At 42.9% G+C, this 16515-nt stretch overlaps 1 protein-coding gene across 9 annotated transcripts in view; it reads right to left on the minus strand.

Moving 5' to 3' along the window:
- Window positions 1-16515, minus strand: part of PALM2AKAP2 (PALM2 and AKAP2 fusion) — a 496857-nt gene that overhangs the window by 70848 nt on the left and 409494 nt on the right. The gene's annotated exons all lie outside the window — the stretch shown is intronic.

Raw genomic sequence — 16515 nt, forward strand, 5'->3', positions numbered from 1 at the left:
CTCCACACGTTCACCAACCCAGAAACTCTGTGAACCCTGTCTTTTTGGGTTTTTATGGAGGCTTCATTACATATAAGTGTTGTCTTGATTTGTTTGCCTCTGGACTCTCCTTAAAGAACTATTCCTTCTGCCACTACCTCCTTCTGCCCTATGGTCCAGGGGAGCTGATACCCCTTCAGTTCCAAGAGTGAGCATGTGACCCAAGCCTGGCCAATCAGAACACTGCACCTTCCCCACCACGTTTTCTCTCTCTCTCTCTCTCTCTCTGGAGCCATGATGGGTAAGAGAACCAATCACAGCCAATGAGACTCCATTCTGAGACTCTGGTTGGAACTGAGAGGAACTGAGAAAATGGGATAAAAGCCTAGAGCTGCTGTCATCTTGACACCGTAAGGAAAAGAGCCTACCAAGAATAGAGCCGGTGCAGAGGAAAGCACAGCTGAATGGGGATGGAGGGACACTGATGATGTCATCTGAACCCGTGGATTCCACCATGCCCAAAACCCATCCTTGTACTTTTCAGTGATCTGAGCTTTTAATCCTCTTCAGTTTAAGTTATGCAGTCCTTTGCTTCTAGCAGCATTTCCCTTCCCTTAAAAATCGCACAGAACTCAATTTACATTAAAGCAACCTAAACTGCAAAAACATCAACTTTTTTCATTTTTAGTGTATTACTTTTACTAATTACAGTACTGATTATAAATTTCTTCGGTTATTTTTAATATATTGTACAATACCTTATGCCAGTCTAATCCGCTCATGATAATAGGAAGAAACAACTAATCGGATAGTGCAATTTTCCTATTATAACTCTTTGAGGAAAGAATCAGCAAATGAGACCTTGCTTCTAACATCTCACTCAATCCTAAACCTGGAAAGCGTCAGACACCTGCTGTGTTATTCGTTACAAAATGGTTTGGCTCCATCTTCAGAAGTTAAGAGTAAACTCAATACCAAAACATGCAAATAGAAGTTCGAAACAAAATATACTGAGATAATTGAACCGTTCTGTCCCTTGTCTGCAACTCTATGCATTTGTCCAAGTTCACAGAATTATACAGCAAAAAGAGTGAGTTTTACTGCGCGTAAATAAAAAGTGAATAAATCTTAAACGATCTATTTCAGCATATCTCAACAACACAAAACTGTCTGGGATCAGAAAAGCAACAAAGATCACACACATTACTTTATAAATCAGCACACACAAATTTCAAAGAGTTCTGAAAGTGAAGTCACCTCTCTTGAGCTAAGAGGATGATTTTTCACAGTCTGTATTGATCACGGACAATACCTGATCTTTGTGAACTTGAAAAAGTTCAAGTGTGTAATCCACACTTCTTTTCTCTACTTCACTCTCACTAGAGGGAACATAGACTATCTCCCTCCACTCTTTGACTTGGGCTAGGAGAAGCACACAAATACGAAAACTGCCCCCCCAAGCCCTGCTGGGGACAGGATGCCTGGCCAGAAGTGGGTCTGAAAAGGAGTTCCTGTAATAGTTTTCAAACCCTAAGAAGGATATTCTTTAGCTCGACCCCCACGTTGACCTACTTTGCCAACAGCTTCAAGGTCAGTGGCAAACAATTTGATCAGATTTGAAATCAGGGCCTGTATAGCTTTCATGTATTTGCAGTTCATGGGCTGTATGCCCAGCTTTCCGACAATGCATCCACAATCATTACTAACTAGTTTAGAAATAATTATAGCATTAAATCACCAGGTAAAAAGCCCAGAGAACATTCCCACTTAAGCTGTGCCTCCCTGAGAAGAAAAGTGCTATATAAATGGAAGGTCCTAAGGTATTACAGTAACTACTAGGGAAAGAGAAATAATTTACAGCAAAATCGGAACTTGACACCGAAGAGCATTTTTGCGGACTCAGAGCTGTTCTGCTTTGGCTTTCTTACAGAAGAGTCACCCAGAGAAACACACCTTTAGCTATTTAGAACTTTCCAGTGTCTGAAACGTCAGGGATGTGATCTTTCTTTCTGGACGACTACAGTACCTTGAGTTCAGAAAGTAAGTTCCCTAAAGAATAACTGGAAAAGTCCATTCATGAGTTTGAGGCACTAAAGGTGCACTAAAGTTCCCTGGGCGGCACCCGGCAGAACTCCAGAGTAAAAGGAAGAAACCCAGGAGACCTACCGTAAAGAGAGAGAAGAACATCCAGGTGGCAATCATGACCTTGACTCTCCCTCAGTCACAACCTGATCTTGGGAAGCAGCTGCTCCTAAAGCTTCGCCCGGGTTTCCCTGTCCTCGGTCAGATGTCCGACGTAAGGACACAGCCCTCTGCCAGGTCACCACGTTTCAGGTGAAGCGGGACGGAGCTGGCATCCTGTGCGCACACGTACCTGGTGGACACTGCCCCAGACGAAGCACACACACTGCAATGTGAACCGGCCCGACTTCTCCGATTCAAAGGTACAGTTTGGAACCATGTTAGAGCCTTCAAGGGCAAATGAAACAGGAGTCGAGTGTATTTATTTGTACACAGCTACTAATTATCGGATTACATTTTATCAGATCAATTATGATTCGACAAATGCTAGCTGTGAGTTGAATTCAAAGGTAATGGGATAACGGAGCCCTGGGGAGGCAGTGGGCAGTTCCTGTTTTGTTTTTTAAAGTTCGGATGATTTACTTTATAATAAACACCAGAAAGTGACCTTCAAGACGCTTTCCCTCCTGCAAAGCCACTGGCTCTCCACAGTAAGGAGAGTCACTGGACACTGTGTTTACAGTAAAGACAAGTAACTCTATTGGTTCAGACAAAGGCACCTTTACAAAGAGAGGAAGAAAACCTGTTTAGCAAAGAGGCAGGTGCAAAAAGGGACAAGCCCTTCATGAAAAGTGATACTAAATGAAGTCACAGACGCTCCTGTTAATGGAACAGGATTATAATTCTAGCCTCCTAAGGCACAGAGTCCAAATCCTACTTTTACCGAGAACTATTATTGGGTTGGCCAAAAAGTTCGTTCGGTTTTAAGTAAAAATAAAAGACACATTTTTCAATTTCACCAAGAATTTTATTGAACAATGTATTCGCTAACCGAACAAACTTTTTGGCCAACCCAATATTAAGGAGAAGTAAAACAAACAAAACAAAAACTGTTGTCCTGTTTTTAAGAGATTTGGGGGAAAGATACAGGAAGCTATGCTCTTGGCCTCAGTTAGGATGGCTGGCTCCCACCTTCTAAGGCCGAGGGGCAGCGCCATGACCTCACCCACTGGCCACTGGTGTCAACCAGTATTATCTCTCCAAGTCATGACTTACTGGATCCATGCTGTACTCTTCAATACTGTAGAGGTCTTTTCTCAATTGGTTTTTACATGCGCTATATCATCTCTGGAGATCATTTTCATTCTATTTTTAAAAATTCTATCAGATACATCTAGTCTTGACTTCAGCCCCAATTCCTGCATGTGAAATTAAAAGAGGCAGTTCTTTGAAGTAGATACACCTGCTCTTCTGCAATCTCATTTTCCTTTCTCCCCCGCTTTTCCCATCAGCCTAACCAATGCCCTCTCTCTGCCACTGCTCACGACACTCTGACCACAATGGCCCCTCCAACCCCAATCTGTTCCTGCCCCATGGCCTTTGTACTTGCTGTTCCCTCTCCCCTGAACGTTTTTTCTCTAGCTCATCTCTGCCCAACAGAATGTTTCTGCGGTGACGGAAATGTGCTATATCCGCACTGTCCAGTATGGATACGCTGGCTACTGACTACTTGAAATGTGGCCGGTGTGACTGAGGAACTGATTTTTAAATGTCATTTCATTAATTTAAATGCATATTTAAATAGCTACAGGTGGCCAGTGGCAACCAGATAAGACAGTGCCTCTACAGCTCTTCATTTGAGCGGCTTCTTTTCCGGGTTCAGACCTCAGCCCAAAGGCTGAGGGACCCTCCCCTGATCACCACATCTAAGTAGCCTCCTTACCCCACACTCCCTTTTCTTCTCTTCTCGGCACTTAGCACCACCTGAAATGACTCTGCCTGTGTTTGCTTTGTATTGTTTGCGTCCCTCCTTTAGAATGTAAGGTCGCTGAGGACAGAAACCTTGCCTCTCTAATTCACTGCTGCCTCTCCAGAACTACCCAGAACAGTGCCTGGCATAGAGCAGACACTCTAAATATTTGCTGAGTCGATCAATGAGTCAATCAATGCACCTGGCCCAAGAGTTTCCTTGCTGGAATGGAAAAAAAAGAAAGTCCACCCAAGCTGGCGAGTGAACTGTGAATTGCTTTATCAAAACTCTGACCCATGGAACCACGTTCCACAGCTCATCCAGAGCATGCAGCTGTGCATTCACGTGGTAAGGAGGTAAAGAAGCCTCCAACCAGGATCACAAGGTTGGAGACTTGGAGACCATGGTCTTGGGATCCCCCAAGAACAGACATGAAGCTCCTCTCATGGAGGGTAAGAGTCACTTCTGAAGAAACGGCTGCAACCCTGAGGACCCACACAATTAGTGCCAGTCCTCGTGGGAATGAGCTGTGTCAGGTACTGGACACAGGGCAGTGATCAAGACAGACAGGACACCCCACCCTGTGGGTGCTCACCTCCTCTGGAAGAGATGGACACATTAGCACTACTAAGATGATGCATTACTTCAGAGATTCTGTGAGGAGGATTGTACCAGTGCTATGAAAGCACAAAAGGGGACACTTCACTTAGCATGGGGTAGTCAGGGAAAGCTTCCTGGAGGAAGAGCTGATTAGCCTACATCTTGAAGGGGGATAGAGTTAGGGCTGTCATAGTGGTATGCGTTGGGGGTTAGAAGTGGTAAGGTGCCAGGGAATGGCTATTCCTGGCAGGAAGGATAGCAAGAGCAAAGATACTTAGGCATGAAATGGCAAACTATTCACAGAGGACTGCCAGTACTTTGGTTTCACTGGTGTGTAAAGGGTGAGGTCTGGAGTGGCAAGAAATAAGCCTAGAGAAATGGGTGCAGGGTGGAATCATAGCTCATACAGGCCTTGAATGCCAAGGATTGGGGATTTTATTCTTAGGGCAATGGGCAAGAGGCTTTAAGAAGAAGGATGACATGACTATTGGCTCTTTAATGATCTTCATGATCCTAGAGATGTATTGGTGGTGAAGGAATTGGAAAGGAGCGTAACACTTGAGACAATTATACTATGTAGGACAGGGATGGAAAATACTGCCAGTGTGTCCAGAAGCCTGATGGTGTCAAGTGGGCTAGAAGCGATATGGCTGCCAAGACAGGCTGACGCAGTCACATCCTTTGGACTGATTTTACAATCTAATGCATGTGCGCGCGCACACACACACACACACACACACACACACACAAACACAAACACACACACCTGTGGGGTCATGAGCCCAATGCCCATGGTCCAACAGTGATAATCCACCGCAGCAAGAAACGCCATCTTGGAAGGTCAGGAAATGGTGGCCAAGTGACTCTCTGCAGCTTTTCAAGGGACTGTCTCTAAGGGGGACTGGTCAAGCATGCTTGCTTCAGATGCAAATCCATCTATTTAGATAAATAAATCCATTTAGGTTTACGGATTTATCTTATTTAGAGCCAACTGGTATGCTAGGTGCTCTTACAAACATGATCTCCTTCAATAACCACAATAATAAACCATCTCTTAACAAGATTAGAGATCCTTTATACTGCCCACACAGCTGTATTTTCCTTTTTGATATTTTAAATTACTTTTAATCTTCATTAGATAAAAATGCACAGAGGGCTTCCCTGGTGGCGCAGTGGTTGGGAGTCCGCCTGCCGATGCAGGGGGCGCGGGTTCGTGCCCCGGTTCAGGAGGATCCCGCATGCCGTGGAGCGGCTGGGCCCGTGAGCCATGGCCGCTGGGCCTGCGTGTCTGGAGCCTGTGCTCCGTAGCGGGAGAGGCCGCAGCAGTGAGAGGCCCGCGTACCGTAAAAAAAAAAAAAAAAAATGCACATGGTTTTTAAAATCAAATGGCAATAGAAGGGTTAAAGTGTCAAAACTGTTGTCCCACTTCTTCCCATCCCTTAGCCTCACACCACTTTCAACTCTTTATAGTTCTTTCTTACGTTACCCGCCAAACTTTTTTTTTTTTAAAGTCAGACTTTTAAATAAGATGTTTATGGGCTTCCCTGGTGGTGCAGTGGTTGAGAATCTGCCTGCTAATGCAGGGGACACGGGTTCGAGCCTTGGTCTGGGAGGATCCCACATGCCGCAGAGCAACTAGGCCCGTGAGCCACAACTACTGAGCCTGCGCGTCTGGAGCCTCTGCTCCGCAACAAGAGAGGCCGCGACAGTGGGAGGCCCGCGCACTGCGATGAAGAGCGGCCCCCGCTTGCCACAACTAGAGATAGCCCTCGCACAGGAACGAAGACCCAACACAGCAAAAATTAATAAATATTTATGTCATGTTGCTTTTTATTTTTCAGTTTTAAACATTATCCATTGACTCCCCCTGTGCTTGTTATCCCGACATTTTTATGTATTTCACAAATTTTGTTTTTATATTTATTTATTTATTTTTGGCTGCATCAGGTCTTAGTTGTGGCACACAGGATCTTTTCGTTGTAGCACGCAGGCTCTTTGTTGCGGTGCGCGGGCTCCAGAGTACGTGGGCTCAGTAGTTGCAGCGCTTGGGCTTAGTTGCCCTGCAGCACGTGGGATCTTAGTTCCCTGACCGGGGATCAAACCGGAGTCCTCTGCATTGGAAAGTGGATTCTTAACCAGTGGATCACCAGGGAAGTCTCTGTACTTCACAAATTTTGGTTAATTCTTCAGTTTTCACATTATTAGGATCATGTAAATTTTGTATACTGCTGACCTAAGAAGTATAATTACATTTTCTTGTCTAACGTTATGGGGTTTTTCTCTAGAGTAAAGAAGTACCTCATTTTCCCCAATTCTTAGCTTTCTATGTTTATTACTAACTCTTCCCACAATTCTAGAAGGTCTGCAAAACCTCCTGATAGCATTTTCTGAATAGTTCAGTTGATCAGAAAATTTATGAGCTCCACTCTGTCCCACAGCCCTTTGTCCTCCTGCTCCTGTCTTGCCTGGTTGATCACTAGACTTCACTTTGTGGGATCCCTTGTTTTCTGCATGCTGCCCACTTTTTTTATTTGCTCTTTCATTTTGCTGGAGCATATCCTCCAGTACCTTTCTTTTTCCTTTCCTCACATCTGCTTTAATTTTAATTACTATTTTATGAAGGTTATATAGGCACATAATTTAAAGTGCCTAAGAGTTCTATAGATTTTGTAGAACACAATCCCTTAACTCCATCCCCTCACTCCCCTCCCCATCAATTCTTCCTCCCAAGAAGAAAGTACTTTAACCTCTTTTAGATAATTTTTAGTAACAATTTTATATTGTTTCTTTGCGATTTCTCAGTTGTTGGCACTAGTTTTTGACTTCCCAGTATGGAAAATGAGGATTTCATGATTTTTTTCTATGTCCTCACTACACAATTGCCCCTATCCTCACAATATAATTATATTAAAACTTCTAAAGATCAGTATTATTATGATTACATAACACTACTTTCAGGTGAGCCATGAGCCATGTGGTAAACTATGATAACTTTTCCGAATATCTTACTGTTTTCTCCAGTACTTTGCCCCCTTTACTCAGTATTTTATATATTTCTCACTAATTCAAGCCCTAAATTTTAACCGTATCTTTAAATCTCTTCTCATGACACTGAAATGCATCAAATATCCTATTAATTCCACCTTGGGAAAGAAATCACTTCCTGAGCCTTCTGACACACTGTGGGAGCAGAGCTGGGATTTCCCACTGTCAGCACCTGGAAACTTCCTTTGCTTCTTCCATGCTGGATCTCCTATTTCCTGTATCACTTGTAGTTTTCTCTCCTGGTTTACTCTCTCATTTCAGTGAACAACCTCCCTGCAGTTGCTTCCTGAAAAGCTTGTATGTCTGAAAATGTCATTGTTCTACCCTCATACTTTATTAAGAGTTTGGCCGGATAGAAAGTTCTAGCTTTAAAATCATTTTCCTCCAGACTATTGAGGGCACTGCTCGACTGCCTTCTTTTTATTTTTATTTTTATTTTTATTTTTTTTTTGCAGTATGCGGGCTTCTCACTGCTGTGGCCTCTCCCGTTGCGGAGCACAGGCTCCGGACGCACAGGCTCAGCGGCCACGGCTCATGGGCCCAGCCGCTCCGCGGCATGTGGGATCCTCCCGGACCGGGCCATGAACCCGTGTCCCCTGCATCGGCAGGTGGGACTCTCAACTACTGCGCCACCAGGGAAGTCCTGCTCGACTGCCTTCTAACTGCTAGTGTTGCTATTGAGATGAAGACCCATTTTGATTCCTGATCTTTGCCTGTGATAAACTTTTTTTTTGTTTTTAAACCCTGGAAGCTTATAGGATCTTCTCTTCGCCACCAATGAATTATTTTAAAAATAACATCTTTATTGGGATACAAATTTTTTAAAATTTATTTATTTATTTATTTTTGGCTGCGTTGCGTCTTTGTTGCTGTGCGCGGACTTTCTCTAGTTGTGGCGAGTGAGAGCTACTCTTCGTTGCGGTGCGCGGGCTTCTCATTGTCGTGGCTTCTCTTGTTGCAGAGCACAGGCTCTGGGCGCGAGGGCTTCAGTAGTTGTGGCGCACGGGCTTAGTTGCTCCGCGGCATGTGGGATCCTCCCGGGCCGGGGCTCGAACCCGTATCCCCTGCATTGGCAGGCGGAGTCTTAACCACTGCGCCACCAGGGAAGCCCTACTGGGAGACAATTTGCATACCATACAATTCAGCCATTTACAGAGCTGGACAACCACCATCATAATCAGTTTCAGAATATTCTCATCACCCCCAAAACAAATGCATACCCATTAGCAGTCACTTTCCATTCCTCCCTTCTCTCTTCCTCCCCTCCCCTCCCCTCCAGACCTAGACAACCAGTATGCCACCAATGAAATTTTAAAATAAAACTGGAAGACAGAAAGCAGACACATAAGTAGTAAAAAAACCAAACAAGGGCTTCCCTGGTGGCGCACTGGTTGAGAGTTCGCCTGCCGATGCAGGGCACACGGGTTCGTGCCCCAGTCCGGGAAGATCCCACATGCCGCGGAGCAGCTGGGCCCGTGAGCCATGGCCGCTGAGCCTCTGCGTCCGGAGCCTGTGCTCCGCCATGGGAGAGGCCACAACAGTGAGAGGCCTGCGTACCGCAAAACAAACAAACAAAAAACACAAAACTCTTAGGACCTGAAAAAACAGGATCCTAAGCTGTCACTGGGGAAGGCTGAGAGCCAACTGATTCATATGAAAGACTGCAAAGGACTCAGGAATGTTTAGACATTCTTGAAACAGATCAGTCCTCCTTACTTTAACCATACATCTCCTTCAACTTGGTGCCAAAAATTTTATTCCTATCGTCTCCTTTCCTGTTGCCCTTGTGTTTGCAGGTTTATGCCTTTAAGAAAACTCCCTTAAGCGAAAAGAAGCCAGCCACAAAAAGACAAATACCTATGATTCCACTTACACTAGGGACTGGGAGGAGTCAAATCCATAGACAGAAAGGAGATAGTGGTTGCCAGGGGCTGGAGGAAGGGAGGAGTGGGGAATCGGTATTTAATGGGTAGAGCGCTTCACTTTGAAGAGATGAAAAAGTTCTAGAGAAGGACGGTAGTGATAGTTGTATAACAATGAGAACGTACTTACTACTAAACTGTACACTTCAAAATGGTTAAATGGTAAATTTGATGTTACACACATTTTACCACAAAAAAGCAAAAGCCCAATAAAAGCTCCCTTTAAACCTCACTTTAATGAGGTTTTGTTTGGCTGGGAGCAAAAGAAGGTGCATGTGTTCAATCCACTCTCTTTACACAGAAGTCTCTTGCAGATAAGATTTTTTTTTCTTTAATTCCATCCTTTAGGCCAGATCAGTAGTTCTAAACCTTAGGATAACAGGACTTATTGTAAGGGCTACAGACACAAAACCATGTGTTTTTTCTATAGACTGTACTTCATGGGTGATTCCAGGGGTGACTTTTATTTGCCACACCAAGCCTTACCCTTTAGAGCCTGACCCTCCCATATTACCTTGGGCTATATTAACAAAAGTGTAAAACTAAGAGCCAGAGAAGTGATATTCTGGACTAGAACACAGGTTCCTTTCTTGACTCCACATATTAAGAAGGTTGAGGCTGGCGGTAAAGGGCTTTAACTATCAAATGAGATACAGGTGGAGGAATGGGGGCGTGATGGTGAAGGCTGGGTGGGGTGGGGGTATGGTGTGAGTGTGAAAACATTTCCTCAAATCTGTAATATCTAACTGCACAGGCTTGATGAAACTCCCAACAATGATGAAGCACAGGAAGAGAAGCCAACGTGAGATTCCAGTTCATATACGGGAGAATTTTCTGTCACCTGGGCACTGTCCAAATACAGGCTGGACTGCCACTGGAAAATCAGGTTCTAGTTGTTGGCAGAAAGACCACTTGGGACGGGGATGCTGGGGCTGGACTAGCTGACCTTTAAGAGCCCTTCCAGTCCTGGGATTGTCTGTGAAAATGCTCATGTCCACAGAACATAAGCCCAAACAGTAAACAAAATGCTGTGTCCCACCAAGCCAGGTGGTAAGTGTGGTGTGCTCTATTTTCAGAACATAATCCCCTAAGAAAAATAGGTTCCTAAGAAAAGGAATACAGGATTACAGGCAACATACAAGCCACAATTCTAGTCCACCCCTGCCTTTCCAAAATTCCTCTTTTTAACGATGTGAATTTCCAAACCCAAACGACAGTAATTCTCTATGAAATGCTCTCATGCAAGTTGTAAATTTTTCCCCCTGGAAAAAAAATATCATTGGTTTCACTACTTTTCATCAAGAGGAAAACCTTCAACTTGAGCTAGTTTGGTTGACATTCCAAAATAGACATCTTCTAGAAGGCTTTGGAAAATTAAGCAAATAGAGTGTCAGAAGAATCACCTTCTCTTATTTATTAAAAGGTACAGTCTTTCTGCAGCATGCCCAAAGCAATTTCTGCAACGTTACCAGGTTGAAGCAGTGTTTCTTTCTACTTACTGCATTCACTTTATTTACTTTTTATATTTTTTTAAATTTTTGTCCTTTTTTAAAATTGAAGTATAGTTGATTTACAATGTGGTGTTAGGGGAATTCCCTGGCAGTCCAGTGGTTAGGACCCCGCACTTTCACTACAATGTCGTGTTAGTTTCAGGTATACAGCAGAGTGATTCATATAAATATAAAACTTTTCAGATTCTTTTCCCTTATAGGTTATTACAAAATATTGAGTATAGTTCCTTGTGCTATACAGTAGGTTGCATTCACTTTATTTATTTTTTAAAATATTTATTTATTTGGCTGTGCCCACCAGGAAAGTCCCGGTTGCATTCACTTTAAATATGTACCTTTCATTCCATCTCTGGAAAGATACAAAATACTTTAACACAAACCACAGATTCTTGAACTTGCTGTTTATTAGTTTCCTGAGCTCAAAACACTTTAAATATTCAGCTTATCCAATTCTTTCTAAATTACCAGTGGGCACAGCTTTTATAGACGGAGGGATCAGAAAAATGACCAGGGATGACGGTGCTCTAAGTACACGCTTCCCACGTCTAATCATAACCACTATGTGTGCTAAGCAGACAGGCTGCACTGTGCTTCCCCCATCTCTTACCCTAGCTGACATCACACCTCAACAGTTTTGACTATCTAGAGCTGTCAATATTCTTGGCAACTTCTATTGAATCTTTCCTAGTGACATAAAACACAGGGTTGAAAACTGATGGAATATATGACTTTTTTTTCCCTCCCAAGTTTTTTTTCTTTTAGAAAAACAGAAGACACTGAAGACCTTGCCTGCCAGTTTGCCAGTGACTACCATTGGTCTCCCTTCTGGGATGCAGCCTTCAAATTGCCTTCAAATCCCTTCTGGGATACAGTAGGTTAACAGTAGCGATGAATTACATGCTTATATCCCCAGGGTTACCTAGCACAGTGCCTTGCACTTAGTAGCTGCCAAATGTTAGGTTCACGAAACTGAATGATGAAGAGACAGAGAAGAAAGATACTTTTTGAGACAGGGAACCTCAACCGTCCAACCCAAGTCTCTATCTCTCCCAGCTGGCAACAAGTACAGAGAGACAAATGCACGGTGCAATGCTGTGCATCCCCTAGAATGGAACTGGACGGTACTGCTCCGTTTACTGGCTGGATCACAATGATTGTATCGAAGTCTGTTCCATACGATTCTTTGTGGAAAAACCAAGGGAAACCGATGATTAACCTAATATCTCAGCTTGAAGATTAAAATAAGCTACATACGGGAATTCCCTGGCAGTCCAGTGGTTAAGACTCCGTGCTTCCACTGCAGGGGGCACGGGTTCCAACCCTGGTCGGGGAACTAAGATCCCACAAGTTACGCGGCGCAGCCCAAAAGAAAAAGCTACATGTTTTCACTCCCTGCTGTACAACAGAAAGGTATATTTGCTGCCTTTCAGATGAAATGTTGACCACAGCCAGGAGATTCTGAGGGACCTCATCAGATTCTACAAATGGGAAATAATAGTTCTTGGCAGACTAATACAGAATAATCATTGAAGGCAACAAAGTACTGATTTTAAAAGAAAACATCTTTATTCAGCCAAGGTTGGACTGCCCAGGGCAATATTTCAAATTAACTACACAAATCTCCTAAAATTAGTTGTCATATGGGGTCGCTCTCATGGTCGAAGTACAACTAAATGTATTTTGGCCTGAGGGTCAAGAGGCCACCACTGCCATTTCCCACACCACGAGAAATATTCTTGGAGCAAAACCCCATGCATGCATATCCACAGGCTGGCTTTTATCTAGGTTACAAAGAGTAGTTGTTTAATTTGAAAGAACAAATGTGTCCTCAGCCCTTATTTTTTAAATTATTTGAGTCAACAGTAGTCTAAGAGCACAAAATGAGATATCTTTCTAATTAAAACAAACACTGTCTAAATCCCCAAAGAGAGTTTTTATTAAAAATTACCCTCACTGCAAGAGAATGAAAATCAAATAAACTGATGTATAATAAAAACTAAAAATATCTGAAAAAATTTTTTTCATACACATTTGGGGATAAGAGCTCTTTTCCCAATGTGCTTTTAATGTCATTTCAGAATGACATGCTACAAAAACAAAAGTTGAAAATTCATAAATGCTAAATAAACCACGATCTTTTTTAAAATCTAGGAATATGTAACTTTAGAAAAATTCTCCATAGGAAAATACAGACTGATAGAAGAAATTCTCATGTATTTGACGAGCAGTGACCAAGTACCTACTAAGTGCCCGGGCCTAAGCTACTGGCTCATTTATCACTATGTCTAAGGATTCAAAAGAAGGTTCTTGAGTGGCCGACATAATGAAATGTACATGCTCCCCCCACCAGAAGTGCACCAACTGTCTAAATCAGGGTTTGATAAAACACAGCCCATGCAGGAACCAAATCTGGTTGCCACAGGTTCTTGTAAATATGGTTTTATTGGAACACACCCACGCCCACTTATTTACATACTGTCTAAGGCAGTTTTCAAGTTCCAAAGACAGAGCAGAGTAATTCCAACACGCACCACACCGCCGGCAGAGCCTGAAATATTGACTGCCTGCTCTTTACAGAAATGTTTGCTGATGCCTGGTCTATATCAACACATATCCTGGTGTTTATTTAACATTTGCCCAGATAGCTTTGGACTTCCAGGTACAGAGTTATGAAAGAGGCAGCGGATCTCAGGAACAAGAGCCCTGACCTATGAGTCACAGAACAGGGATGAACGCCTGGCCTTGCCGTGTACTAGCCCCACAGCCTTGGCAGCAGACAGCTCCTCTCTGAACCTGGGTTTCCCACCTGTCAAAGGGAAGAACTAACACCTGCCTTACCCACCTCACAAGATGCAAAAGTGATTTTGCCACTGTAAAGCACAACCTCAAAGTGAATGGACAGTCACTATAATCATGAAAGCTCACACTGAATGTGGGTTTAGAATGTGCCACGTTAGGACTTTCTATGTGTCATCTCACCTAGTCCTCACAACTACCCTATTAGATGGGTACCATTATGATCCCCCTTTTACAGATAAAGGAACCAAGGCTCAGAGAGGTTAAGGGATTTGCCCATTGTCACACAGCAAGTAAGTGGTAAGCTGAGACTCAAACCCAAGAGTCAGACTCCAGAGCTCATGCTGTTAACTACCAAGAGCACCGATTCCCCAAACTGACTCACTGAGAGCTCTCCACCAAATCTATCCATTTCATTGAACAAAGGCCTACTAGTATCATTTCTGAGACAAGTGCTGTGCTTGGGCCTGGCACTGGAGGGGTACAATCTGTGTGACAGCCTCACTCATGCGCTAGATGTTAAAAATTGCCCATAAAATAAATATTAAAGCTTTATCTATATGGGTAGTGAAAAGAAGCCCCAAGCAAAGATACAGTAATCTTACCTCAGTGGGTGCCAGGATCAATTTCAAATGAATAAACAACCCAGAACAACTGGCTTGCCTACACAACTCAGAGGCCGCTTTGGCAACTCTGTCTTCTCCACACTTCTATACATGAAGTGTGCATAATTTTGGACCCTGCATTTTTACTTAACACAGCACATCTAACAAAAATATGAGAGAAAACTTAAAAACAGTAACAACATAAAATATATTCCATAGGTCTTTCTTTTAGATTCCTGGGTTTCAAAAATGGCGGTTCATTTGGCAACCTGTGAGATTTTATTACTGCCCTTTTCGCTCTTCTGAAAAGCAATTTGGAAATATATTGTCATACCCAGGCTAATTTACCCAGCATTTTCATTTCCAGGATTTTTTTAGACAAAAATAATCAGGGATGCTTACAAAAACATAAGTATAAGGCTGTTCACTGCAATATTATTTATAAAGGCAAACATCTGGAAGCCACCTAACTGCCCAACAGAAACCATTATCTAAATATATTTCAATGGAATGTCTAATAGTTATTACCACCGTGTGTAGAAAACCGAGTAATCTACATGGAGGGACATTTCCTGTACTCTTCATAAACGTCAACATCAAGAAAAGGGCTGGGACTTCCCTGGTGGTGCAGCGGTTAAGCTGGGATAAAGTGAGAGAGTGGCATGGATATATATACACTACCAAATGTAAAATAGATAGCAAGTGGGAAGCAACCGCATAGCACAGGGAGATCAGCTCGGTGCTTTGTGACCACCTAGAGGGGTGGGATAGGGAGGGTGGGAGGGAGGTGCAAGAGGGACAGGATATATGTATACGTATAGCTGATTCAGTTTGTTATAAAGCAGAAACTAACACACCATTGTAAAGCAATTATACTCCGATAAAGATGTAAAAAAAATTAATTAATTAAAAAAAAAGAATCCTCCTGCCAATGCAGGGGACACAGGTTCAATCCCTGGTCTGGGAAGATCCCACATGCCACAAAGCAACTAAGTCCGTGTGCCACAACAACTGAGTTCGCGAGCCGCAACTACTGAGCCTGTGTGCCACAACTACTGAAGCCCACATGCCTAGAGCCCATGCTCTGCAACGAGAAGCCACTGCAATGAGAAGCCCATGCACCGCAACGAAGAGTAGCCCCCGCTCACCACAACTAGGGAAAGCCCACGCACAGCAACGAAAACCCAAAGCAGCCAAAAAAAGAAAAGAAAAATTAAAAGAAAAAAAAAAGAAAAGAAAAGGGCTGAAGAATTTTTCCAGAAGAAAAGAGGCTAAGGAGACATGACATCTAAATGATCCTGAATTGGATCCTGGTTTGGGGGTTAAAAAAATATTGCTATAAAGAGCATTTTGGAGAAAACTGGCAATATATGAAAATGCAGTTCATATTAGATATTAGTACTGTATCAATATCAAATTTCCTGAATTTTCAAACTTTATTATGACTATAAAATAACATAAAAGGGCATGATATCTGCAACTTATTTTTAAATGGTTCAGAAAAAAGCTGCATTAAAAATAGTATCTAAATATATGTAATACACGTACATTATATATGTAAATTCACATATACATGAATATGAAGAGAGAGAGGGAAAGCAACTATGAGAAATGTTAGCAGTTGGTTAAAGCAACACAAAAATTCTTTGTACTATTCCTTCAACTCTTTTCTAAGTTGAAAATTATGTGAAAATGAAAAGCTTAAAAAATATCTGAAATTTCTTTACTGGGAAAATGCTTATGCTAAAATGAATAAAAACATTAGGATACAAAACAAATGTTTTTTGATATTTATTATTTTTTGAGCTTATAGGAAAAACTATATATTCAGCATGCTGTCTCAAGAATGGGGACAGTTTATGGGCTTCCCTGGTGGCGCAGTGGTTGAGAGTCCGCCTGCCGATGCAGGGGACACGGGTTTGTGCCCCGGTCCGGGAAGATCCCACATGCCGCAGAGCGGCTGGGCCCGTGAGCCATGGCCACTGAGCCTGCGCGTCCAGAGCCTGTGCTCCGCAACAGGAAAGGCCACAATGGTGAGAGGCCCACACACCGCAAAAAAAAAAAAA

This window comes from Phocoena sinus, chromosome 6 (genome assembly GCF_008692025.1).
Source record: "Phocoena sinus isolate mPhoSin1 chromosome 6, mPhoSin1.pri, whole genome shotgun sequence".
NCBI classification, from domain to species: Eukaryota; Metazoa; Chordata; class Mammalia; order Artiodactyla; family Phocoenidae; genus Phocoena; species Phocoena sinus.